Here is a 27191-nt window from a genome sequence, read left to right on the forward strand (position 1 = left end):
ATGGACGCTGTTCATGTGGGATTCTGCAGGGTGTAGGACTCTCTTGGTCTCTGTCTCTCTTTCTACTATTTTGAAGAGAAAGGGGAATAGCAGAGTGGATAGGAGGAGGAAGAAGAGGGTAATGGAAGTTAACAAGTCCAATTTTGTGATAATAGTTGAAAACATTTGTAGAGTGCAAGAAGACCTGTGCACACAGAAAGCACTTGTGGAGCCAGGGAAGTTAAGCACACAGCTTACCTATTTCGAGGATTGAGGTGTGCAGCTGTTCTTCCTTCAACACCAAGAACGGTGTTGCTTTACAACCCAGTGATCCTTTGCTATCTGGTGTGGCATGTTCTGCCCATAGTTCCCAGAACTGATGTTTTTACTTATCCAAAACCTTTCCCCTAAATCTTGAGCATTGTTTTAAGACCATAAAACCCACTCTTATGAGTGCTACTTATATTTTACAGCAGCCTAAGCAACTTCTATGTTGTCTTAGCGTCAGGCCTAAATCCTGACACCTGCAGATACTTGTTTACCTCTGTCAAGCTACCTAGACCCTAAATCTTGGGCACTATCTCTGAGTCAACAGTGCTCATTCTTGTTAAAGAAGCCAGAGGTACTTTGTAAGGAATCTGAGTGTAAACATGTCTTAAGTTTTTGGGCACTTGAGAATGAGTTAATTGTTATCTGAATACTTTTGTCAAAAATTGCTCTGTGCTTAAATATGGCTAAAGTAAAATGCTTTGGGCCAGACTCTAGAAGTCCTGGTCGAGGACAGATTACAATAAAATCAAGCTGAGCTAGGTTTCATTCTTGTCTCTGCATGGATAGTCCCCCCCCCCCCCCCGCCCTGCCTGCTATAAAGCCTGCAGAAGAATCACCATAAACATTGTCAAGAACATTGTAAATCTAAAAGCCACCACTTTCTCCAATAGATTAAGCCTACCCAGACCGGAGCCCTGGGGATCTATAGCTCTCTCTGTCAACCCCAATCTCCAGTTTCAGCTGTGTCCCTGAGCCATTTCTGACACAATTAACTGATGGACAGTAAGTAAGCTTCAGGAAATGTCTGGTTCCCTGGTTTAAGGAAGAGACAGGGTGAGAGGAAAGTGTCCACGCCGACAGGGCCAGTCATGCGGTCATTAAGATCCATTAGAGCCACTCTCCTGGACATCTTTGTTGTCCACACCTGTGCTTTGCTGGGGTGGTAACATGGAGACAAGTCACTTCGCCAGGTTAGGAAGTCACTCCAGGCTTTGAATCTCATCTCATTTTGTTCACTGACAAACAGCAAAGGAAGAAGTGACACATAGGTTGCAAAAGAGATGCCTCCTCATTTTTTGTAATTCATCATGGCCCACACTTCACTGGTAAACCCTGGTGCCTTACCTTTAATATAGTTCTATAGGCACAAAACAAGAAACACAGATAAGGACACTTCAGTACACCACTCCTTCTCATTTGGAAAGCAGCTAAAGAAACTTACAGGCTTTACTGGGCATTGCAATCTACTTGGGATATTTGAACTCTGTATGGTGGTCTGCTTTTCTGGAACATTTGCTGTTCACTTATTAGTTGGGCACTTTGCCTTCACTTATTTTCTTCACATCAGCTCTGAGAAGCGAGCAGATGCATTTAAGGAGCAAGGATGAAGCTGCAGAGAAGGCTTCATGGCTAAAGTGTGAGCTGTGTGAGCATGGAGACCTGCATTCGGACCCACATCCATGGACAAGGCTGGGCGTGGCCTTGCAGGTGCATGTAACCCCAACACTGAAGAAAGAAGTCAAGGAGATTGCTAATCTTGCTGCCTTCTAGACAGCCTGGCTTCCATTTCAGTGAGACACCTGGTCTCAAAGAAAGAATACAGGTGACCGAACAGGACACACAATTCTTTCCGTGTCCTCTGCAAGCAGGCACATGTGCACACACCGTACACTTGCACCGTGTTCATACACCCACCAAAAATAAAAAACTAGGTCACATAACTTGAAAACACATCTCTCTAATGAAGAATAAAATGCCATTTATTTGGAGTTTTCAGAAAAAAAAGACGTAAAACTCAAAATGATGGATTGTGTTGTGAGACTTAACCATCTCATGTGTGATGGTGCTTAGCCAAGTGCATGGAGAAGGACAGGAGGAAGAGATAAGCAATCCCCACCTAAAGGAGGTTTTTAGGCAGGACTTGAACCCTATGCATAACATCCAGAGTTTACAAGGTTCAGCACCCTCACAGACTAAAACACAGCAAGACTCTACGAAACCGTATCTTCAGGACCCACACACCGTATAGCCACTTGTCCCCACATGTGTTTGCTTTGATTTGTGCAAACATCAGATCTCAAGGGGGCAGGAGGAACTGTGTGATACAGCTCCCTGTCTGTGTCCCTGCCAGTCTCTCTCTGGGTTTGATACTTAGGATAGACTAGAGTGATGTGTCCTGCCAGCTTCCCCAGAAGCAATTCTTTGTTTATCCAGATTTCTTCCAGATTGTCCCCAAAGATCTGTCTGCCTGTGTTTTAGTTCACCCATGTTTTATTTACGGCACCTCACTGAGACCAGGCAGTACAGAAAGGGACTTTGTGTTTTGTGACAAGCTCTTCTTTCAAGCCTTCATGCTCAAAGAGAATTGACTACAAGGTGTCAGGTGACCTTTTGCTGAGGCTTAACAAGCAAGTAGGACAACACGATCAGAAAGAAGCTTTGTTGGACGTCACCTACCAACAACAGAAAATGTCTTCATTCTCCCTGCATATTCAAAGTTGAATAATACTTACGAACAAATCATTTTTAAAAAAATCAAACAGGAAAGTTTGATTTTGCCCCTTGTAATTTTTTTCCTCCTGGATAAAACTTATAAGGAAGTACAGGATGGAATCTTTCATTTCTGCTCTATTCCTCTCTGTAGGAGATGATGCTAGCTGGAAACATTAACTTCCTCCTTGATGTGCATGCTAAAGTGTCCTCATTATCTGCCGTGCCAGCTCTAAACTTATTTGAGAAGAAAATAAAATAAGATCTCAGCATGAATCTCATCCTGACTATAGGGAGCCCCATGACTACGTTTAAAAATTCAGCAGAAAATGTCCTCCTTCCATACATGATGCCTGAGGTCTTACATTTCACGAGCTACTTTCATGATTGCTTTTCCAGGGAACCCATGAAAGTTAGAAAAGATGCAACTACAGGTGGCATTGTCTGCAGAGATGGGTCCCCTGATTAAGAATGCCATGAAGCCACTGGTAATCCCAGCTGGTTTTTATGCAGTTAACGAGTACTTTCAACATTGTCTTGTAACACGTCTAAAACCAGTGAACTGGTGTGTTAGTCCAATTTCTGATACCATAACAAAATACTTAGGGTAATCAAATTTAAATTCAGGAGAGGCTTCGTTGGGTTCAGTGTTTCAAAGTTTCAGCCAGTTGTCACTTGGTTGTCCTGTGTGTGAGCCCGTGGCAACATAGTGTATCACGGCAGGGAACAAACAGTGGAGGTGTATGCTAACTTGAAGGAAGCTGGGAGTGAAACAGAGACAGGAAGATGCAGGGTTCTGCTAACCCCTGCATGGCCATGTACCAATGACCTAACTTCCTTCCCGTGTTCACTTATGAAGGCTCCACAGCTGTCTGATGGCTCCATGGGCTGTAGACTAGGCCTTCAGAACATGGCCTTTGGGAGACATTCAAATTATAACAGCTGATCAATAGCAAAATAGGAAACATTATAAGATAGCCATAGCCACTCAATAGCCAGTTCAGTGAAGGGAAGTGTGTTACCCTGCTCGAAGACCGCATGCATTACAGTTGTGCGACTGTTAGGTTTCACACCCTTGGCTGTTCTTTTTGTTGACCAGAAATCTGACCATGGCCCAGCGAAGTTTCTCCCTGCACAGTTGACAGGAAAGGTGCTGTGACCTCATATTCTTATGAAGAGTTCAGTTCTCAATTGAGTTCATCCTTCTTGCTGTTGTGAGCAACCCAAGCCTCTAATCCCTAGGCCCAAACAACTGTGAACTGTAATCTGACTCTTCTCTAGTGCTGTCCTGACTTGTAACTCCTGTATGCAGGTTAGGTCAGCCATGCAATGTGCAGCTGTGTCTCCTCCAAAGACCTGTGATTAAGAACCACACATTGTCCTCTGGTATTGGGGGCTCTTTCCCTTCAGGACACCCATGCTACACAGAGATACTCTCTCTCCTAATGAAGCTCCTTTTCAAGAAATGAAGGTTCTCCTTTAAGACCCCATCATTCTACCCTAGTATCCTGTTATTTCTCACCAAATGTTTTCCCACTTCAAGGTACAACCATGGCTGCCTATGACTGTGGTGCTATATTTCCTAGTGAGCTCATATGAAAGATGACTGTGTCAGTTCCTTTCCATGAACCTGCAGTAAGTTATAGCAATATTTGTCCAGCAAAGTATTGGCTTGCCACAGAGAAGACTCTGCAAATCTCTGAAAACATCTGGATTCTCAGATGCTGGTATGGGACAATGGTCTTGTATTGTTTTAATAAAGTGCTGATTGGCCAGTAGCCAGGCAGGAAGTATAGATGAGGTGACCAGAACAGGAGAATTCTGGGAAGAGGAAAGGCTGAGTCTGCAGTCGTCACCCAGACACAGAGGAAGCAAGATGAGAATGCCTTGCTGATAAAAGGTAGCAAGCCATGTGGTTAATACAGACAAGAATTATAGGCTAATGTAAGTTATAAGAGTTAATAAGAAGCCTGAGTTAATAGGCCAACCAGTTAATAATTAATGTAGACCTCTGTGTGTTTCTTTGTGGCTGAATGGCTGCAGGATTGGGCAGAACAGAAACCTCAGTAAACAGGATGCCCCATTGTCAGTAGTAAATATAGAGACAAATGCCTTTTAGATATGTTCTCTCAGCTTGTCTCAGATTTCTCTGCTTTTGTTCATGTGGTTTAAGCATTGTAAATTGTATAGTTTATATACAGGTAAATTGCCCTGTGTTTCTGTAGATAGCTAACTCTGAAAACAAAAAATGGTCCTTTTGTCTCCCCTTAATCGTTCCATATAGCCCCTTGATCTCTCTCAGATGAATGAGCTAATTTTCTTTAACTGTTATAAATTTTATATATGTATTATATATTAAGATATTAATATATAATGATATATTAACAATACAATGTATTATTAATATATTCTTGCTATATTACTTGTATCATATGTTATGTATGATAATATATTAATATATAATATGTTAATAATACAAAATATTAATATATTCTTGATATACTATTATATATAATACATATATATTCACTGTTAAATATATAAAAATAACCTGGTCAGTTATTTTTGCATGTATATAATTTTGGGCTGACTACTGGGAATTGATCAAACAGTGGGAAGAGGGTTCTTCCCAGAGAAAGACTATGTCTCCTGTTCTTTATCACCTCTAGTTCTTTGTCTAGGGTTGAGGCTCACAAGCCTTCCCCTTCCCCCTTCCCACATCTATCAATATTGACATTTTTCAAGCCTTGTGTAGGTAATCATGGTGATAAGATCCCATGGTTGTAGTTTCTCCAACATTTCTAGGTGATACAATCTCACTACAAACTTCCTGTTCCTTGTTCTTACAATCCTTCTGCCCTCTCTTCTTTACTAATCTTTGAGCCATAGGTGCAGGAATTGTGTCTCAGCTGATTCTGAAAATCACCAGATCTCTTGTTTTCTTTTTGATTGGTTGTGGTTTTCTATAGTGTCCTCTGCTGCAAAGTTTCTTTGATAAGGGGAGAGAATAGTTTTTATCTGTGGTTTTAAAGATAAATATTTAGAATGGAGTTAGGGATTATGCTGATTTAGAAGTTGTGGGTTCTCCTCTAAGAACTATGGCTTCTCCAGCTAGCCCTGGGTAGCTGTCTAGGTTTCCAGTGCCAGGCATGACTTCCCTCTTACTCAACAGGCATTAAGTCCAATTAGAGAGCTGTTGGTTACAGCCAAGGTATGTGTGCCACTGCTGAACTATTCGGGCTGTCTTCCTATCCTGGTCATTGTTATGATTCACGGATACCATAATATCATAGCTGGGCAAGACCTTAGTTTGCTTCACTCTCCTGGAAGCCTGCTTGGTACTTTCCAGTATATTGGATACTAGGTTCTGTATTGGATATTGGATTCTCTGGGGTAGGCTTGCACGTAAGGTCCAGCTCTCATCCTTGGCGTCTATACAGCAACTTCAGAAACTGGGATTTTCCTTCACTTAGTCACTTGGAGACAACCAAGGCCAGCATCAATAGCCTGTAATATTTTAGGAGTCTCTGGGACAACCCTGACCAACAACTCAAAACTGTGTTGGTGTTGACTTCATGTTAGACAGTCTATGGCTCTTGAGGAACATTGTCAGCCCAGATGGTAAAGTTTGATTTAAAGTGTGTGTGTGTGTGTGTGTGTGTGTGTGTGTGTGTGTACAGACTTATATGCATTGAATATAATTTTAGATAAGTACCAATATTATTTCTTATGATTTTGTCAGACATACTATCATTTTACCCTCCTTCTGTATAAATCTCCATCCCATCTCTCTAATTAAATTCCACCCCTTCATTTTTCCCATTTTCCTCTTCAAATCACTTGTGCCCTGTCAAATCACTTGTGCCTAGAGAGCCTTGAAATATCCTCATTTTGACTGAATAAGAGTCTTAGGGAATTGGATGTTTGGACAAGAGTCTTAAAACTCCTTAGGTGATTCCAATATGCAGCAAAGTTTAGGGGTAAAGACCATCATGCTCTTGTCATTGAAAATGCAGTGAAAAACTGTTTGAAACTGAAATTTTGAGTTACCAGATCCATTCTAACAGGATTCATAGATGATTTACGTATATACCAACATTTGGGAGCTAGGGCTGGAGAGCTAACTCTGTCAATAAAGTGGCTGTCATGCAAACATGAGGCCTTGAGATTAAACCCAGGTACCCATTTGAAAGGTCAGATGTAGAGATGTGTATTTGTAACGGTAGTGCTGGCTGGCTAGTTAGAGCAGTGGAATCCTAGCCCTAGATCCCAGTGAGAGACCCTGTCTCAAAAAGCCAGGAGAACGAATGGCATCTAAGGAATGACATACAAGGTTGATCTCTGGTCTCCATATATATACCCATACATACACACACATGCATGCGCGCGCACATACACGCACACACACTTGCGTACACACACCACATGCAATTTAAAAATACTATAGGTCCATTTATTATAAGTACCTTTGAGGTTATTATGGACACTCAAATGTGAGACACTCTGACCTAGGGCTATTGTTACTATCCATAAGGACCCCACACGGATAGTCAACAGAGAGAGAGAGAGAGAGAGAGAGAGAGAGAGAGAGAGAGAGAGAGAAGGTGGTGCTAAAGAGATAGCTCAGTCACTGAAGAGTCTGCTAGGAAACATGAGGACCTGAATTTAGATGTCTAATTCACATAAAAAGTCATGTGCAGTGACGTGTGTCTGTGAGTCCAGGGCTGGAAGGGGTGAAGGCAGAGGCTTCCTGAAGCTCAAACCATCTAGATAAATCTATGAGCTTCGAGTTTAGTAAGAGACCCTGTCTCAAAAAATAAAAGTGGGGAACAATGGAAAAAAGATACTCTGCAAAGACTTCCAACTCCCACGCATGCATCTAAATGCACACAAGCACACACATGCACACATCATATAGACACCATATCACACACACACACTACAAAACACACAAAAATGTAACACTTGAGCTAAGAATTAAGTAATTCTACAATACAGATATGTAAGATTGAGTACTCTAAATGTTTCATCGGAGGAAAGGGTGCTCAGGTACCCATACTAAATCTAGCACACAGAAGCTGAGTATGCGGTTTGTGCCTGCAATCCCAGCACTAGTGGGAGAGTGAGCTCAAGGCCACCATGCCCTCTATAGTGGACTCCAGCCTAGCCTGGACCACAGTGTGAGACCCTGACATCCAGTTTGGCTGAGTAGGCTCAGGTTTTCTCCATCTGTCTCCGCTCTCTAAGTTCAGATCAGTCCACTCTCCTCTGTGATGAGAGGTGTATTCGATGTGCTGTAAGGTATTTGATGACATCACTAACTTCGCCCTATTAGATGCCAAAAGTGTCCCCAGTCAAGACAACCACAACACTTCATCCACTGCCATAAGCAGCCCTGGCTGTGGACCAGTCAGCTGAGAAATCATAGGAAAAGACTCCTGGAGAATAAAGTTAGAGTCAGTGTTTGGGAGACTTTAATGTTAGAATATAGACTTGAGTCTACTTGGATAGGCATGAAAATTCTAGGAAATTATAAAAATAGATGTTATGATTTATGGAGAAAAAGTTGAACGTTTATAGAACTATTTGAATCCTATAAGACTTGAGTGTTCACAGTCACACATCAAACACATAAATCATTTAACTATGTTTTATTTAATTTTAAACTTTTCTTTGTGTGTATGTACGTGAGCGTGCATGAGTCTATGTGCATGACACATTGCCGGAGCTCACAGAGGCCAGAAGAGGGCATCAGATCTTGGGAGCCACCATGTGGATACCGAGAATCAAACCTGGGTCCTCTGCAAGGGCAGTAGGTGCTCATAAAGGCTGAGCCATCTCTTCAGCCCTTATTTAACTTTTTGTAACTCAGTTTTTTTTTTCAAGTGTAGAGTGGGAATATTCGGCATTACATGGAAAAATAAATGAGGTAATTGACATAATTTATACAGGACACTTGAAAATGTGTGGGACATTTTAAGTAAAACCCGCAGTCTTTGTTAGCCTTGCTTATCAAAAATTAGGTGTTGTTTTGGTCTGAGCGATTTTTTTCAATATGAATCACTATTGAATCATTTAGTCCAAACTCTATCATAACTAAAAGGATGGTAACTACTGTAACTTCTTAAGCTTGGATTACACACTAATGAAATCACACTTGGAAACAAAATAAGGGGAAATGCACAGGGAGGAAATAAGTTGACTTGAAAGTACACTTTCGCTTCTGCATGGGAGTGCCCTGAAACGGTATAGAGAGAGGCGGCAGGAGAAACAGCTCAGAGGGGCAACTTCCACTGTGTAATTGCTAACAAGCCACAGGTGCCAAGCCCCAAGTGGATAATAGCCTAGTTCTGAGAAGAGAGATGACAATTCTTTACCCATCATTCATCCCACGCACGCTTGTCATCTCTCACCGCACAGAGCGAGTTACCTTTTTATTAGTGGCTTTGGAAATACTTTCACAGGGAAGTAGCTGCAGCGAGCATACCTGCAGAACCGTCTGTGAGCCCATAGCGACTGAGTGCTGGCGGGTGCCTGCCAGGAGAGGGAAGCTGTGGATTGGGGACCTCTTTCCTTCCTACCTGCCTGCCTCTCCCGGACCCAAACGTCTTTTCCTTCTCACTTTGTTGTAGCCTCCACCTCCCTGACCGTTTCCACCTCATCACCGTGAAATAAAAGACTGTCTGGCTTCAATATGAGACCCAGTTCATTTTGTTGGTTTGCTTGCTAAGCCAATATTAATTTTAAAGGAAGAATTCCAAATAGTTCACCTTGGCTGAGTTTTACAGACACGCTTATGGCAGAAGGCACAAGTGTCACCTCCTACGCCGCACAAAGAGAGACTGAGACTGCGGCTGTGTGACAGGGCCACGGAAGTGATAGAATTTGACAGCAGTAGCTGGCTGTTCTGGTTTACCTTCCCGCATGCGCCGCGAGCCAGGCCTCTATCATGCTCTCCCAGGCTAATGGCTCCTGCTTTGCTCTTACCACACTCGGAAAACCTCTTTGAGAGACTGGAGAGATGGCTCAGGGCTAGAGAGCACACATTGACTGCTCTTCCTCAGCACCTGAGTTCATTCTACAGCCATATCAGATGACTGACAACTGCCCCTAACCCCACTCCAAGGGATCTCACACCTCTGACCTGTGTGGGCGCTTGCATTTGTGAACACGTATCCCTGCTACACACACACACACACACACACACACACACACACACACACACACATAATTAAAATAATAAAAATGAATCTTTCACGTTCTCTTGATATCCCGCCCCTCAGTTCTTTCTACATTTGTTCCCATCTTTCCCGTCCTCTCTGCTGCTGCTTTATCAAGTTTGCATCCAAGCCTTCACCATCCGAACTTCTAAAGCCACACGCGGACTTTTGATTCTTTTGGTGTTGTAGAGAACTCTTGCAGACTGTGTCCTTCTGTGGTGGGGGTGGGCAATAGATGACGGAATGTTCTTCTTTCACTCATACTATTTCATATCATCATAATGGCAGCCATAAGAGTAACTACCAAAGTTTCCAAAGTAGGTGTGTTTCTCTAAAGCATTCACACATTTTTAAAATTGAAAACAGACTTTTTCACACAGTATATCCTGATTACAGTTTCCCCTCCCTCCACTCCCAGTCCTTCCCTACTTTCTCTCCCATCTGGATCCACCTCTTTTCTGCCTCTCAATAGAAAACAAAAAAGCATCTAAAGGATAATAATAAAATATGATATAGTATAATAAGATAAAAATAAATACATCAGAATAGGGCAAAACAAACAAAAGAAAAAGAGACCAAAAAAGGGTACAAGAAACAGATATCGATGCATTGACATACTCCTTGACACACTCATTGACACACTCATTGACACACTCAGGAATTCCATATAAACACAAGACCAGAAGCTGCAATATATGCTCAAAGGGCCTGAAGAGTAAAATAAATAAATCAATAGAAATTAAAATTAAAAAGATTAAATTTTTAAAGAAATAAAAACCCTGACATGACATTATGAGACAAGAAACCTTCAAAATTCCATTGTGTTTGTTTTTTGCTGGCCGTTTACTGCTGGACATGGGGCCTACCCTCAAGAGCAGTTTGTTTCCACAGGGAGACTCTCTTGGGAAAAACCAAATTTTCATTTGCAAATGGTTATCAATTGGAGATAGCTTCTGGATTAGGGACCAGAGAGATGTACCCACTTCTCCTTCCAACTCTAGGACTCCATCTGGTGCAGGGCCATGGAGACCCTGTTAATGGTGCCTCAGTTTGGGTGAGTTTATATGTGCACTGGTTCTGTTGGGTTTAGGCCTGCTTTCCTTGGTGCCCTCCAGCCCCTCTGGCTTTTACACTCCTTCTGCCTCTTCTTCCACGAAGCTCTGAGGGGAGGGATTTGATGGGGGTATCCCATGGCTGAGTGTTACAAGGTCTCTCACTCTCTGCATATTGTCTCTGTGGGTCTCTATGTCCGTTTTTATCTGCTGCAAGAGGAAGTTTTCCTGATGATGGCTGAGCAAGTCACTGATATGAGTATGGCAGAATGTCATGGGAGTGATTTTATTGCTGTTTTTAGCAACAAAACAGTAGTATTTAGTTTTCCATTGGTTCCTGAGCTTTGTAGTCTCAGGTTCTTGGTCACCCAAGCATTGTTAGGCATGGGTTCCGTCTCATAGAGTGGGCCTGAAGTCAGATCAGATATTCATTGGTTACTCCCACAAACTTGGTGCTACCATTCCACTTGCGTATCTTAGAGACAGAATCCCAGGGTAAATCACAGGGCCTGTAGCTAAGTTGGTGTTACATTTCTCCTTTGGTGCAGAGTGCCTGCCATTACTGAAAACACTAGTCCATAGTGGTAAGGGGTCTAGACAGGCTTCAGCATGAGTTCTCTGTGTTCAATGAGCTGTGTAGGTGCTGTCTTCACCAATGGAGACTTGCTGTCAGTTTATGGGGGAGCAACCTATAGCCTAGGCTATTTGGGACTTCCTATGGGACCTCTTTGGCCAACAACTTAATTAGATGCAATAGGAAGCCTTATTTGGTGAGAAGAGATGTCAAGTTGGGAATCTGTCTCCCATGTTATTTGGTGATTTTATTTAGACGGCCTATCTATCTATCTATCTATCTATCTATCACACAAGCTTCTACTATATTGTTTCCATACCACCACTCAAATGGCCCTTAATTTTAGCTGTCTTTTCCATATTCCCTCCCTTGTCCTCCTCTTTCCTCTCCCTCCCTGTTTGAACCTCACATTCCAGTCCTCCCACACCTGTCCACCCATAACTACATATTCTAGTCCCCTTCTTAAGAAGATCTATCCACCCCTGCCCCGTGCCCTATGCTATACCTAACCTCTCTGGTTCTGTGGATCGTAGCTTGGTTATCACTGATTTAACAGCATCTAAGAAAATACAGAGCACATCTGTTTTTCTGGATTTTTTGTTCTAGTTCTATTCATTTGCCTGCAAATTTCATGATTTCATTTTTTGATGGCTGAGTAATATTCCATTATGCAAATGTGCTACATTTTCTTTATTCATTCTTCTAGGATGTTGTTTCAAGGTTCTAGCTATTATGAATAAAAGCCCAGTGAACATTATTGAGCAAGTGTCTCTGTGGTAGGATGGAGCATCCTTCAGGTATCTGTTCAGAATCTATATGACTGGGTCTTGATCAATGCTCATCTTCATGATGAACTGCAACCCTGATTTCTATAGTGGCTGTACAAGTTTGCACACTTACCAGCAGTGGATGAATGTTCTCATAACTCCATATCCTTGCCAACATGAGTTGTCACTTGCGTTATTGATTTTAGCCATTCTGACAGGTATAAGACAGAATCTCAGAGGTGTTTGGTTTGCATTTCCCAGATGGTCAAAGGATGTTGAACATTTCTTTAATTGCTTCTTAGTCATTTGAGTTTTCTCTTTTGAGAATACTCTGTTTATGTCTGTATATAATTTTATTTGGGTTGTTATTTTCTTGATATTTAGCTTTTTTGTGTTCTTTATGTATGTTGGATATCAGCCCTCTATCAAATGTCGAGTTGGTAGAAAAAAAAACTTTTCCCTGTCACTTTGTCCAAATGGCAGTGTTCTTTGTCATGCGGAAGCTTCTAGGTGTCATGAGGTCCATTAATTTATTGTTAATCTTAGTGCCAGTGCCTATACTAATGGTGTTCTGTTCAGAAAGGCTTGTCCTGGACAAATGAGTTCAAGGTTATTCCCCACTTTCCCTTCTATAGGTTTAATGCATCCAGTTTTACACTGAGGTCTTTGATCCAGTTGGAGTTGAGTTTTAGCAAGGTTATGGGTATGGATCAATTTGAATTCTTCTACATTAATTGCTTGGTTACCCCAAGATGTTTTATATCTTTGAGTCTATTGTGAAGGGTCTTGTTTCCCTAATTTCTTTCTCAGTCACTTTGTAATTTGAATATGGAAAGGCTACTGATTTTGTGAGTTAATTTTGTATTCTGATACTTTGCTGAAAGTGTATGCCAGCTGTAGGAGTTTTCTGGTAGGTTTTTAGAATCACTTAAGTATACTGTCATATCATCTGCAAATAAAGATATTTTGACTTCTCCCCCTTTGAATTTGTATCCCCTTGATCTTCTTCAGTTGTCTTTTTGCTCTAGCTAAGATTTCAAGTACTATATTGAATAGATATGGAAAGAGTGGACAACCTTGTCATGTTCCCAATTTTAGTGGAAATTGCTTTGAGCTTCAATTAATGGTGGCTATTGGTTTACTATAAATTGTCTTTATTATGTTGAGATATGTCCCTTATGTCCCTAATGTCTCCAGGGCTTTTATTATGAAAGGGTCTTGGATTTTGTCAGTGGACTTTTCTACATCTAATGTGATTTTTGTCTTTCAGTTTCTTCATATAGTTGATTATATTAATTGATTTTTGTATGTTGAACCATTCCTGCATCTCTGTTGGGAAGTCAAGTTGATCATGGTGGATGATGTATTCCTGGATTTAGTTTGCAAGTATTTTATTAAGAATTTTTCCATCTTTATTCCTAAGGAAAGCTGGTCTGTAATTCTCTTTCTTTGTTGGGTCTTTATGTGCTTTAGGTATTAGGAACTGTGGCTTCATAAAATGAATTAGAGTGTTCCTTCTGTTTCTATTTGGTGAAATAATTTGAGAACTCTTCTTTGAAAGCCCTGTAGAATCCTGTGCTAAAACCATCTAACCCTGTGAGGTTTTTGTTGTTGTTGTTTGTTTTTGGTTTTTTGTTGTTTTTGGAATACTTTTAATGGCTGCTCTATTTCACTAGTGGTAAGTGTCAAACCTAAGACAAATGACTGAGGTATATATTTAACATATCTAAGGTAGACCTGGCCACCAGGTTCTTCAAACATCCTCCACTCTTTACCTGCCCTACCCTGAACTCTCTAGCCCAGGGGTTCAACTGCCCTTCCCCTAGAGGTTCTTCCACATATAATCTAGACATTTTGATTACTTTTGGCTTCCTGGTTGCTGCACCTGGCTCCCCTCTCCCCTTCTGCCTTCCCTTCTCCCTCTTTCTCACCTGGGCCAACTCAGCCTGATCATATCCACTCTGGACTTTTCCAGATGTCCTTGCCTCTGACTATGCTCTCCCACATATCTGTAATAAATTTTCTTCTCCACCATACCTAGGAACAGTCATGTCCTGTTCTTTCCTTTTTATTTCTTTTTTTATTCAACTAGGAGCTATAAGTCTCTTTAAGCTGTTTATTTGATCTTAATTTAACAATAGTAAGTTGTACATATTAACAAGATTATCTGTTTCTTTTATATTTTCCAATTTGGTTGAGTAGAGCTCTTAAATTGCATCCTAATTACTCTCTGGTTTTCCTTGGTGTCTGTTCTTATGCCCCGCTTTTCATCTCTAATTTGGTTAATCTGGATCATCTCTCTCTACCTTTTAATTAATTTGGATCTGGATTTGCCAATCTTATTGATTTTCTCAAAGACTCAACTTTTCGCTACATTGGTTCTCCATACTGTTTTGTTTGTTTATATTTTATTGATTTCAGCCCTACATTTGTTAATTTCTTGTGTACTCCGTTGGGGTGTAATTTCTTCTTTCAGGTGTGAAGGAAGAAAACTTCTCAACAGCTCTCAGATGTGCTGTTAGGTTACCAGTGTGATATTTCTCCACTTTTAATGTAGCCATTTACTGCTAAGAGTTTGCTCCTTAGAACTGTCTCTATTGTGTCCCATATGTTTGAGTATATTGTATACTCATTTTTATTCAGTTCCAGGAAGTTATTTCTTTCTTAATTTCTGTCTTGATTCCCTTTTCATTTGGTATCAAATTTTTCAATTATTCCATTTTCATGAATTCGTTAGTTTTCTGCTGCTGATGAGATCCAGCTTTAATCTATGATAGTCAAATAGGATGCAGAATGTTCTTTCAATCTTCCTGTATTGATTGATACTTTATGTCTGAGTATGTGGTCAATTCTAGAGAAAGTTCCCTGAACTTCTGAAAAGAAGACACATTTTTTTTGTGTGTTTGAGTGAAATGTTCTGTAAATATCTATTAGGCCCATTTGGACCTAATATCAGTTAGCTCCAGCATTTCTTTGTTTAGTTTTTGTATGGATGTCATGCCCATTGATGAAAGTGAACTATTGAAATCACTATCAGTGTGTAAGGGCCAGTATATGATCTAAGCTGTAGCAGTGTTGAGTGCCCTTGTGTTTAGTGCATAGATGTTAAAAACTGTAATACCCTCTTGGTGGATTTTTCCTTTGATGAGTATGTGGTGTCCTCTATTGATTCTGATTAGTTTTTGTATGAGGTCCATACTGGCAGATACTAAAATGGCTACACCAGCTTGCTGTTTGGGTCCATTTGCTTGGAATGTCTTTTTCCATCCTTTTGCCCTGAGATGATATCTATTCTTGCTGCTAAGGAATGTTTCTTGAATGCAGTGATGTAGGAAATCCTTCAACCAATGACCTTTAAGATACAAGCCCACTTTGGACACAATCTCATGAACTATAAATGCAGACAAGAAGCATGTGCAAGCCACTTGACTGCTGGATTCAATTCAGTTCCCAGTGAACACAGAGACCCGCAGATAGCTGCTCTTTCTGTGAGTTTATCCCAAGGGAAAAAAACTTTTGGTATACTCCATTTTGGGCTATAGTAGAGCTTTTTTGTATGTCAACAAATTGGTGCCCCGTATGGAGGCCTGAACACACACCCCTGAGATTAAGAGTCTCATGCTCTACCAACTGAAGATTCAGCATCACCAATATCTTTCAGAGTCCAAGATGACTTACCAAAAGTTTTAGCTACTTATCTGTTATTACATCCAAAAAGCCAGCAAATACTCAATACCCAAATGGATATAAAACATGTTAATGGAAACCTATAGGTCTGAAAGCTTTAAAAGAAATTTAGCAAGCAGTAGTATCTTATGACACACATTCACCATTTGTTAGGGAGATGGTAAAGATATGGGCTTCAAGCAATGAGGTTACTCCACATGATTGGCTTCAATTATTCTCAGCAGTGCTAGAAGATGGGCCACAGTTACAGTGGAAGTGCTATTGGAGAGAGGAGGCTAAAGCCCTGGGACAGCAAGGTAGAGTCAAAGGATTTGAGGCTCTCAAAAATCAAATTCTTGGCAAGAACCATTATGCTGATCCATAGAGTCAAGCTATTTACAATGAACACTTCTTGGTCATAGGCCATACAGCAACCTTGGATGCTTGAGACAGGATTCAAGATCCAGGAAGAAGAATTGGAGAATATACTAAGGTCATACAAGGCCCAAGAGAACCCTTTAGTGAATTTTTACAAAGGTTAACTGAAGCTGTACAAATAGGGGTAAAAGATCCAGAAGCTAGACAAGTACTTTTGAATCTCGGGCTTTTGAAAATACCAACTTAGAATGCAAAACAATACTTGAGTCTTAAATGCCAGATCAGTATCAATAGATGAAAGGATCCTGCACACAGTCAGTGTTGAGTGATTTGACTATAATACTGAGGCTTGGGTAGGAGAAGCAATTTACAAAGGCGCATCAAAATGCCTAATGTTTTAATTGTGGTAGAATAGGACATCTGAGAAGGCCTTCCTAGAAATAATGTTTCTAGGAAAATAGAGGGTCTCATTATTTCGGATTATGTAGGAGATGCAACAAAGGCTGGCATTAGACCAATGAATGTAAATCAACAAGAGGCAAACAAGGCAACTCATTTCCATGGGGAAACTCCTTGGGGGCCTCTCGCAGGCCCTCAGGTGAAATGTGGTTCAGTCACTCCCAGTCACTTTGGAGGACATGTCTCCCCAGGAAAATTAAAAAATCAAGTGCATATTTAAAAAAAACATACTGTTCTGGACAACGGAATAAACATGGAGGATAAATCAAAAATTCTAGTAGAAAATAGGAAATATATATTTCAGCAGACTTCAAACAAGATCACTTATATGATCAAAGACCAAAACTGAGAGTATGAATAAATAACATTGTAATTGAAAGATTACTGGATATGGTTGTAGGTGTGACTATTATTACTCCAGAATCTTGGCATCCTAATTGGCCTCTTCAGGAGGCAGATGTTCAATTCCTTGGAATTGGGACCCCTTTTCAAGTAAAACAAAGTACAAGATGGGTTAAATGCATAAGGACAGAAAGGAAGGCTGAGGCCATATGTGGCTAATATAGCAATGAATCTATGGTGTCATGATTTGTTGCAGAAATGGAAGACACATATTAACATTCTTGCTGTCTCAGAAATAGAACATAAACCAATTCATGTTTCTTAGAAAGATGTTGTAAAAAAACAAAACTAAACAAAAAACAGTCACCAGCCATTCAGGCTATACTAAAACACAAAACAACTAGCAAACATTCAGAGGTACCAATGGCCCTACCTTTAAAATGGTTAACTAACAAACTAATATGGTTAAATATTGGCCTTTAACAGAAGAGAAACTGCAGGCTTTAGAACAACTGGTACAGGAATGACTAGATGCTCACCATGTTGAGGAATCAACTATCGCTTGGAATTCTGTTTGTTCTTAAAAAGAAATCTGGAAAATGGAGTATGATGACAAATCTAAGGCTGTTAATATGGTGATTAAACCAATGGGCCCTCTACAATCTGGAATTTCTTTGCCTTTCCTATTGCCTAAAGGATGGCCTCTTATAGTAGTTGGTTTAAAAGATTGTTTCTTCACTTAAAAAAAAAAAAGACAGAAAAATTGCCTTCAGAATGCATACTTAAAATAATTCCCAGCCTACAAAGAAATATCAATGGAGGGTCCTTGCACAGGAAATGTTAAAAAGCCCCGGACTGTGCCAATAATGGGATCCTCTACATTCTATACTAATGTAAATAAGTCAGAAAAAGTAGGTTACAAATCAGGAGATTTAGGTAAAGTGGAACAAGTCCTTATGATTCTGTCCAAAATTCAAAATTATATGCTATTCTCATGGTACTACAGGATTTTAAAGAACCTTTCAATATAGTTGCTGATCCACAAAATACAGAAAGAATTGTTTTGTATATTGAAAACACTGAATTTATACCAGATAATACAGAATTGACTTTATTATTTATTCAGCTTTAAGATACAGTCAAGAATAGGCTTTTTTCCCATATACATAACACACATCTGATCCCATAGGGGTCTGCCAAGTCCTCTAGAACAAGGTAATGCAGAAATTGATTAATTATTAATTGTATATGTGTTGAAGTCTCAGAATTTTATCAAAAAATCATGTCAGTAGCAAAGCTTAAAAAAAAAGAGTTTTCGGGCTGGAGAGATGGCTCAGTGGTTAAGAGCACTGACTGCTCTTCCAGAGGTCCTGAGTTCAATTCCCAGCAACCACATGGTGGCTCACAACCATCTGTAATGAGATCTGGTGCCCTCTTCTGGCTTGCAGGCACACATGGAAGGAATGCTGTACACATAATAAATAAATAAATATTAAAAAAAGGAGTTTTCTATTACATGGCAACAAGTAAGGAGATTATAAAGAGATGTCCTAATTGTTCTTTATATAACCAAATATTGCTGCTTGCAAGGAGTAGCCCAAAGGGTACTCAAAGGAATATAATCTGGCAGTTGGATATTTTCTATTTGTAGAATTTGTAAAATTTAAATATGTACATCACACCATTGACACCTATACAGGTTTTCAATGAACAACTGCTTTGAGTTCAAAAAAGGCTGATTCAGTAATCACAAATTTACTAGACGTTATGGCCACCATGGGTATACCTGCAGAAATAAAGACTGAAAATTGTCCAGTATATGTCTCTAAGAAAATAAAACAGTTTTTTTGCTTATTATAATATAAAACATTGCAGGTATAATCTCACAATACCACAGGTTAGGCAGTTATAGAAAGATCAATTCAAACTATAAAGGATACATTAAACAAGCAGAAAGGGATTTAAACATATACCCCCAGAAATAGATTGCATGATGCTTTATTAGCCTTGAATTTTTAATGCTAATTAGAAAGGAGCAATGACTATAGAGAGACACTGGATAATAGAAAAAAACTTCTGAATTAAATCAGCTGACGTATTTCAATGACTTTTTTTTTTTTTCGAGACAGGGTTTCTCCATAGTTTTTTTGGTTCCTGTCCTGGAACTGGCTCTTGTAGACCAGGCTGTCCTTGAACTGTTTTAATATCAGAATGGAAACCAGGAGATATCCTACATTGGGGAAAGGGTTTTGCTCTTGTTTCCACAGGAGAAAAATAGATATGGACACCATCAAAATTAATAAAGATGTGACTTGAAAAAGAGAAACCTCCTGATAAAAAGAAATAAAAGCTCATCCACAAAGGTAACAATCATAAAGGTGGTAAGGAAAACTCATAAGGGTTGGGGAAATTTTCTGCTTTTATCTTTGCAGGAAAATACCCATCTGTAACAGCCTCATGGTGATATACAGATTAAGAAAAATGGGTTAAATTAATATGTAAAAGTTAGCCAGAAATACACTAAAGCTATTGGCCAAACAGTATTCCAAATAATATGGTTTCTGTGTAATTATTTTGATTCTGGGCAGCCAGGAACAAACAAGCAGGCTCCTGCTACACTTACTGGTGACAATCTTGCTCTCCTGAGCAGCTGAGGGTGAGGAAGAATGCATTATTCTCTAGATTATTTTTCTTTTACTTTTAAAAACTCATTGCACCAAGATACAAGTAGAGAAAACTAACTAAAAAATCAAAAACTTGAGCTCATTCTAGCATTTAAATGATTTCTATCTTGAGACAATCACAGGTTTTAATATTTTCATATCTGTGTGTCATAAGATGAGGTCAAGTGAATTATGAGACCTTATCAGCCTATTTGCTCGCTAGTCCTCTCTCTCACACGCACATAATCCTCGTCTATCTAACAGAAATGCAGCTCATCTTAAACAAGATGTTTTAAGTCAGTGCTCAGAAACAAGTGGAAGTTACTTTCAGATTTGTTCCAACTGTTTTCTAAACAGAGGTGTCAACATTCATACACAATGAATATATCCCCATGAGAGTAAATCACTAATTTATCTAAACATGAAGTTGTATTGATTGCTTCCACAATCTCTAATAAAGCATTCCAAAACCATGACAGCTATAGATTACATTTTTCATCTTCCCCAAATGTTGGAGTAAGGCCGTTTGTTGGTTCCCAGTTACTTAGCCCTGAAATAAACTCATAGAAACTGTAATAAATAAATCACTGCTTGGCCCATTAGCTCTAGCTTCTTATTGACTAACTCTTACATTTTAATTTAATCCATCTCCATTAATCTGTGTATCTCCACGTGGCTGTGGCTTAATGGGTAAGGTTCCCTCCTGCTCCAGTGGGGCTACATGACTTCTCTCTAACTCTACATCCTTTCTCCCAGCATTCAGTTTAGTTTCCCCCTCCTACCTCTATTCCCTGCGCAGGCCCAAGACAGTTTTCTTTATTAATTAACCAATCATATTCACAGCCTACAGAGGGGAATCCCACATCACCCAACTATTCATATGCTAAAGATTTAGCCCACAAGGTGGTGCTATCAGAAGGTGGGGCTGTGAGGGAGGAAGTAGATTGTTGGAGGTGCACCTCCAGAGTAGAGTATCAGATTTTAGTCTTCCCGTTTTTTCCCTTGTTTCTGGCCCTACCATGTGCTCCCACCATGATTTATTGCTTTGTCACAGGCACAGAGTGACAGGGCCAACAGGCTGGAATACCCTACACTGTGAGCCAGAACACAGCACTTCTCCTCCCACGCTGCTCATCACAAGTTTGACTACCCCAAGGACCAGATCATTAAACAAGCAGAAAGATCAAGCACGGAGGTGAATACAGGTGCCATAGAATCTCTGCCTTCAGTCCACACTTCAACACTGTTCATCATTCTATATGATAAACATATATGTTTATAGACAGGCAAATACCAGTATCAAAAGAGACACATTCTCTCAACTTCTTTTCAAAGTAAAATTACATTTGATATTTTGCAAATTATAAGTCTTCAATCTGCACACCATATTAGCAAACAGAAACTTAAAGTAGCATCAGGCATGTGATTGGTGTAAATTGGCTAGCCAAGGACCAACAGAGACTTAAAATGAACTTAGAGTCAAGACAGAAACACAAAACTTTGACATTATAATCACAAGTAAAGTTGGTGCATGATTTGTCTCAAGAAACTTTTTAATTTACAATTAGGAAAAATTTCCATAATATAAAATAAATTTATATAAAAACACATTAAGTTTAAAACTCATGTTTGTCAACTGAAATGTCAACTGAAATGTCAACTTAATCTTTGAGTCATTGGCTTTGTTGAGGTAAATTTACATACGGTAAAATAAACATGCATAAACATTCTTCCGTTACTGTAACAAATGCATACACCTGTGCAAGTCACACTTTAGTGAGAGTTGTAAATTTTCCATTTTGTCAGAAATTCCACTTATGTTCATAAGCACCTAGTTCCTGTCCACCCCAAGGAAGACACTTTGTTATGAATCCTGACACCACAGAATGGTCCTGCCTGTCTTAAAGCCTCATCATGGAGTCACATGGCTAAGCCTTCTTTTATTTAGCATCTCTTGTTCAATATGGTCTTGAAATTCATAGATGTTACTGAGTGTGCTCAGTAGTTCATTTCTTTTTATTACCAATTTATATATCGTATGAATAGCCTGTTACTTATCTATTCTTAAATTGATGGATATTTGGATTGTTTCTGGTTTGGAAAGCATATAGACATTACAATAAAGAGTCTGCATAAACTCTCATCGACACATCTTTATTTGTCTACAGTAAGCACCATCAATTAGAGCTGCTGAGCTGTAAGGCAGGTCATTAGTTTTATCTGAAATAGTGCAAGGATTTTTCCAGAGTGGTTGAATGATCTTCCTTTCCAGGTAGCAAAGGAGAAGCATTTCAGTGGCCTAACAACTTCATGCATATTTTTGTCATTTGCTTTACAAAACTTTTTACTTTTTTATTGAGTTGGAAGCCATATATTATTACAGTTTTCATTTACATTTCTCTGAACATTAGCAACGTTAAGCAGTTTTTAAATTATTTATTGGACATTTCTATACTTTTATTTGTAAAATGTGTTTAAGACTTTTGCTCGGTTTTTAGACTGGGCTATTACTTTTGCTCAGTTTTTAGACTGGGCTATTAACTTTTAACAATTGATTTATAGGAATTATTTTTATTTCTGAGTTTGTCCATTTTCCTTCTACCTGTTTGAGCTCTGACTGACCTGAACATATTGTACAAACCAAACTGACCTTGAATCTCAGAGATCTGCTTGCCTTTTCCTCCCAAGTGCTGACATTAAAGGCATGTGACACCACACTCAGACATAAGTTCATGCCTTTATAAATACGACACACACATATGTGCTCACTTCTTATGGCTTGCTTTTGTATTTCTAGGTGTGTTTCCTTTGTTTGGTGTGTATGTTTCCCATGTATCTTTTGGGTGCGTGTGGAGGCCAGCACACTAGCTCAGTTGTCATTTCTCAAGTGCTGTCTGCTCTGCATTTTGAGACAAGGACCCTCTGTAGGCTGGAGCTCCTGAACCAGACGAGGCTGGCAGGACAGTGAGCCCTAGGCATCTGCCTATCCCTGGCTCCCCAGGATTAGAATCGCGAGTGCTCACCACCGTGTCTGAGAATCAAACTCAGGTCCTCATGTTTGCATTGCTCACGAGGCAGCCTTAACTCAGCTCAGTTCAGTCTATCCAGCCTTGAGAGATTTCCTATCCCTTCTGTTTAAACCTCCTACACACACGGCCACTTGCCCAGTTCCATTATTAGTGGGACTGATAAAAAACCTCATTACCTAAAATTGCTTACTTATTTAACAGTTGGCTGATCTTAAAGAAATTAAGATGCAAACAAAAAATTCCAATTTATCTTTGTGTCCCCAATTTTCAGTATTTTCCAGAACTTCTTTATGTAGATCCATGTTTCTGTATATCACGTGTCTGGAATAAACTTTACTGCGTACTATAATTAAAGTCTCGTGTTGACCAAAGCTCTCAGATTTTCATTATTTGAAATTGATAGCATTTTGCCTTCATTTTAAAATATGCTTCCCATCTCAAAGATTCCATACTTCCCACCAGGGCCAAGCCAAGGATCAAGCCTTTAACACATCAGCCTCTGGGAGACATCCAAATCCACCTGTAGCAGAACTGAGGAGATGGTGATGGTTAACCCAATTTTGTCGGGATTAGAAGAAGTTGTTTAATAAGACACGAAAGCCAAGAACTAAAATGAGTGAGGGGGTTTAGTCTCATCCCGTTTCACTTACTAATAATAATATCCCTGAATACAACTAAAGAAAAGAAAAGCAAATTGTGCTGTCTTTCTAAATTCCACTGTTTTATTCTAACCGCTGCTCCCTCTGACTGGAAGCAAGAGCTTGAGCAGTGTTTGGTGCTTGAATGCACTAAGTTATAACGACCTTCCCTCCTTAGGGTTATGTTTATGACTAATGAACAACAAATACAAATCTCCAGTTGGCTAATAGCTATCTTTTAAACAATATTTTATTTTAAAAAATAGAAGGCAGAATGAGATTCATTTGGGGAGTTCAATATTTAAAATGTAGCTTAGGTTTCATTTAGCCAGTGGTGGCCTGTGAGGGCAGAGTTTCGCTTGTCCTGCAGAGGTATACGTCAGTGACTAAATGGTTTTGACTTCTCTCCAACACGTGGTAAATTGTGTTCCAGCGGACCACTGTGCTGAAAATGTCAAGTTTATGTAGGGCACTACAGCCCGGCCGCAGCCTCTACCAGTCATCCTTGAAGACAAGCTATTTACTTAAAAACTGCATTTAAGCAACCACTTCCACTGCATAGGCTAGCTTGTAAATATGAGCCATGATTCTGCAACTGCAAACCCGCTTCGAAAACTGGAGGGTTGCTCTATCCTCTAGGAGGACTCGAGAGAGACGCGTGGAAACTCTAAGCCACACAATTGCTGCTACCGCTCTGTAATCAGTGTCTGTAATGAGCTCCCTTCTTTTCTTCCACGTCTCCCTCACCCGTCTCACACTGGCAGGCTGACTCCTACTGCAAGCCTTTCTCTATGGAGAGCATAACCACCCGTTGCATTTTCAGAATTCTGTGTTGTTTTCAGGCCTCACACATTACATCTGTTTTCCCTTTACTCTTAGGGAAGTTATCCCTACTTCACAAACCTAGAAACTGAGGTGTAGAGGTGAGGTGACTCCCCCAAGGTCACGTGGGGTTGGCATGAGACCCCAGGTATCCTACTGAAGCATTCAGCCACAGTTGGCACATATAAGAAGGAATTTTATGGATTCTATGTTCATAGAAATATGTATCAAAATTAGTAATTAATCTCAGTGGACATATAGCTGTATAGCCTGTAAATTTAAATATAGATTATCATAAATTATCTTTTAAAGGTACAACAAAGTGAATGGGCAACAAAAAGTGGATTTGGTAGTTGGGCCTCGGCCATCAAGCACCAACGTGTCTTAAAGACAAAGGAAAAAGACTATTGGAATGCATGCAACATAACAGCAGAAGTGAGAAATCTTGGGGGAAAGAAAGGGAGCCAGCCAGTGGGCATAAGAAGCAGGGAAGATAGTGAGGGAGCTGGCTAATGACCAACATGCTCAAAATGCCATACTAAACCCATGACTTTGCATACTAATGCTCCAATTTAATAATTTGGATTTTATTTACAGCCAACATATTGAATTACTTTAATTCCTCAAAGAGAGAAAAACTGATATTCCTCAGTCCCTCTACACGTAGACAGTAGGGCAAGCTTAACTGAGTGCATCTACCAATCAGTGCAATTTGCTCAACTTTAAATCAAGTCATGAGTCTTCCTACCCAAACTGAACTGGAAGGGCTTGGTTTGCCCCCACTCCAGCAATTTTTTCCTTTGATTTTAAGTTTTTTTCTTTAGCTTTTCTATCTCTTTACTAAGACCCATCATCTAGCTTACTCCAGTTCAAAAAAACTTCCTTCTGGGCATCATTTGCTTGTTGTTGACGTTAAGGAGTAGACGGGGCAGCATAGAAAAGACAGGCAAACAGCCAAATGTTGAATCCACTACCTGTGACTCACGAGCTTCGTTTCTTGTCATTTATACTATGACGTTGCTCGCGTGCAAGTAGAAGTTTTCAGTGTCTCTAAGTTTCACCATGGATTTGGATTTCATTAGCACTCAATTGATATAAAGCAATTAAATATTATAAACATGTACACCACGTATGGACATCTCGTTTTACACAAGCTGCCTTGTTATACCAAGACTATTAACATTCCGACATCCAAAAAAGGCATTCTGTTGCTATTGGTGATGAGCTAACACGTGGTTCTTCCATAAAGTCATTACAGCGTTGAACATTTGTTGTTGGCTCATATGGCACTAAGGACTGCACCCAAAACAAAAAGGTTGCAGTCTTTTCCATGGCATATTTGCTACTGTAACTGCATGAGGCTATAAATATAAATAAATGCCCAGGCCCATGATCACAGGGGCCACTTGTGCTTAAGAGAACTGTCAGAAGCCTTGGTTGACAGGGCAGGTAATTAGCAGGCTCCATGGGAGGCTGAATCTGCGTTTTACTCTGTTCATGCAATCAGAAACCAGAATGTTCCTGAGCTTTTTTGGGTGGATTACAACAAATTAGGAATTTCTAATTGTCTTCTCTCTAAGGGTCCTCTCCCAAGCAAGTAGCAAAGGCATTAGCTACAAAGCGTTACTCATCGAGGGTGATGATAACTTGTTGTGAAATTAAGAGCATTTTACCTTAGAACAGCTTCGATAGCTAGAGGCATCAAATCTAAGAAATGTACTCCGGGCTGTAATAATTGCTGGCTGCCCTGGGACATGGCTTCAAGGCCAGAGCAGTCGCGGCTTTATGCAAGCACGTCTCTAATTACTGAAAAACCTGTGTAGCATCTCCATGTTAATCAGTCTCTTGGAGACCTCGGCTTTACGTGGTTAGTGCGGATTTGTGGCGCTTTTCTTTTTCTGTTGTTAAAGCTGATATTTCACAAGGAAGAAACTATCTCCAGATAACAGTCAAAATGCAAAGTTTCAGTCATAAAAGAAAATAACAAGATGATGCTGAGCCTATTCCACAGAGAAGGCCAAACAAGGAAAAGAAGCAACACATCAAAGTCAGGGGAAAATTCAGAAATAAAAAGGCACGACTCTGAAATATTCACAAAAAGACTCAACAGTTGGCCCATAGAATCAAGAGGTTATAGTGTAATTAATTTAAGTGCTTGTACAATTATGGAAATAAACATTTCATGCACAAATGCAAGCTGAATTATACATAATTATGAAAGTACTAAACTAATTGGAACATTTGAATGAACATAACAGAGGCCAAATTGCCTCTTAAACCACGATGGGGTGCTTTGCATGTACTGTGTGCATACATGACAAATACTAACTGGAAACGAGAGAATTTGGACACCTACCTCCCTCAAGTTAGGATTTTTTTTAACAGCTCTTGCATGGTGCACACACATTATAAATCAAACGCCATGAAGTTATACAGAAGAAATTGAAAGGTGGGCCCAAATGGCGATGCCAAGTTTAATTGATCGATTGATGGCGATTGAAGGGGCAGGGTCTCAGGTTCCAGACTCAGACCTCCCTCCCACTCTGCCGCCTGCCATATTCTCAGTGGTCCAGGCTCCGTGGGTCAATGTTGAGCAATTGGCACACAGAATCAGCAGCCTCAGTCTGTGAGGCAGAGACCACACTGAGCTGGGACGCAGCGGCTGGCATGTGGGGCATGTGCGCTCGCTCTCTTGCACCTCAGCTTCTCTGGACTCCCGCAGACCACTTTCCTCATTCTAAAACTTGTTCATGTGCATCTTGTTTTCTGTCACCTGATGGCGTGAAGACTATGAAAATGTTTATAATTTCTTAGTAATGTAGGCAAGCCTCCTCTTCGAAAG

Source organism: Microtus oregoni, unplaced genomic scaffold (genome assembly GCF_018167655.1).
Source record: "Microtus oregoni isolate MIOR12 unplaced genomic scaffold, Mior012 000014F_ref0000157, whole genome shotgun sequence".
Lineage (NCBI taxonomy): Eukaryota > Metazoa > Chordata > Mammalia > Rodentia > Cricetidae > Microtus > Microtus oregoni.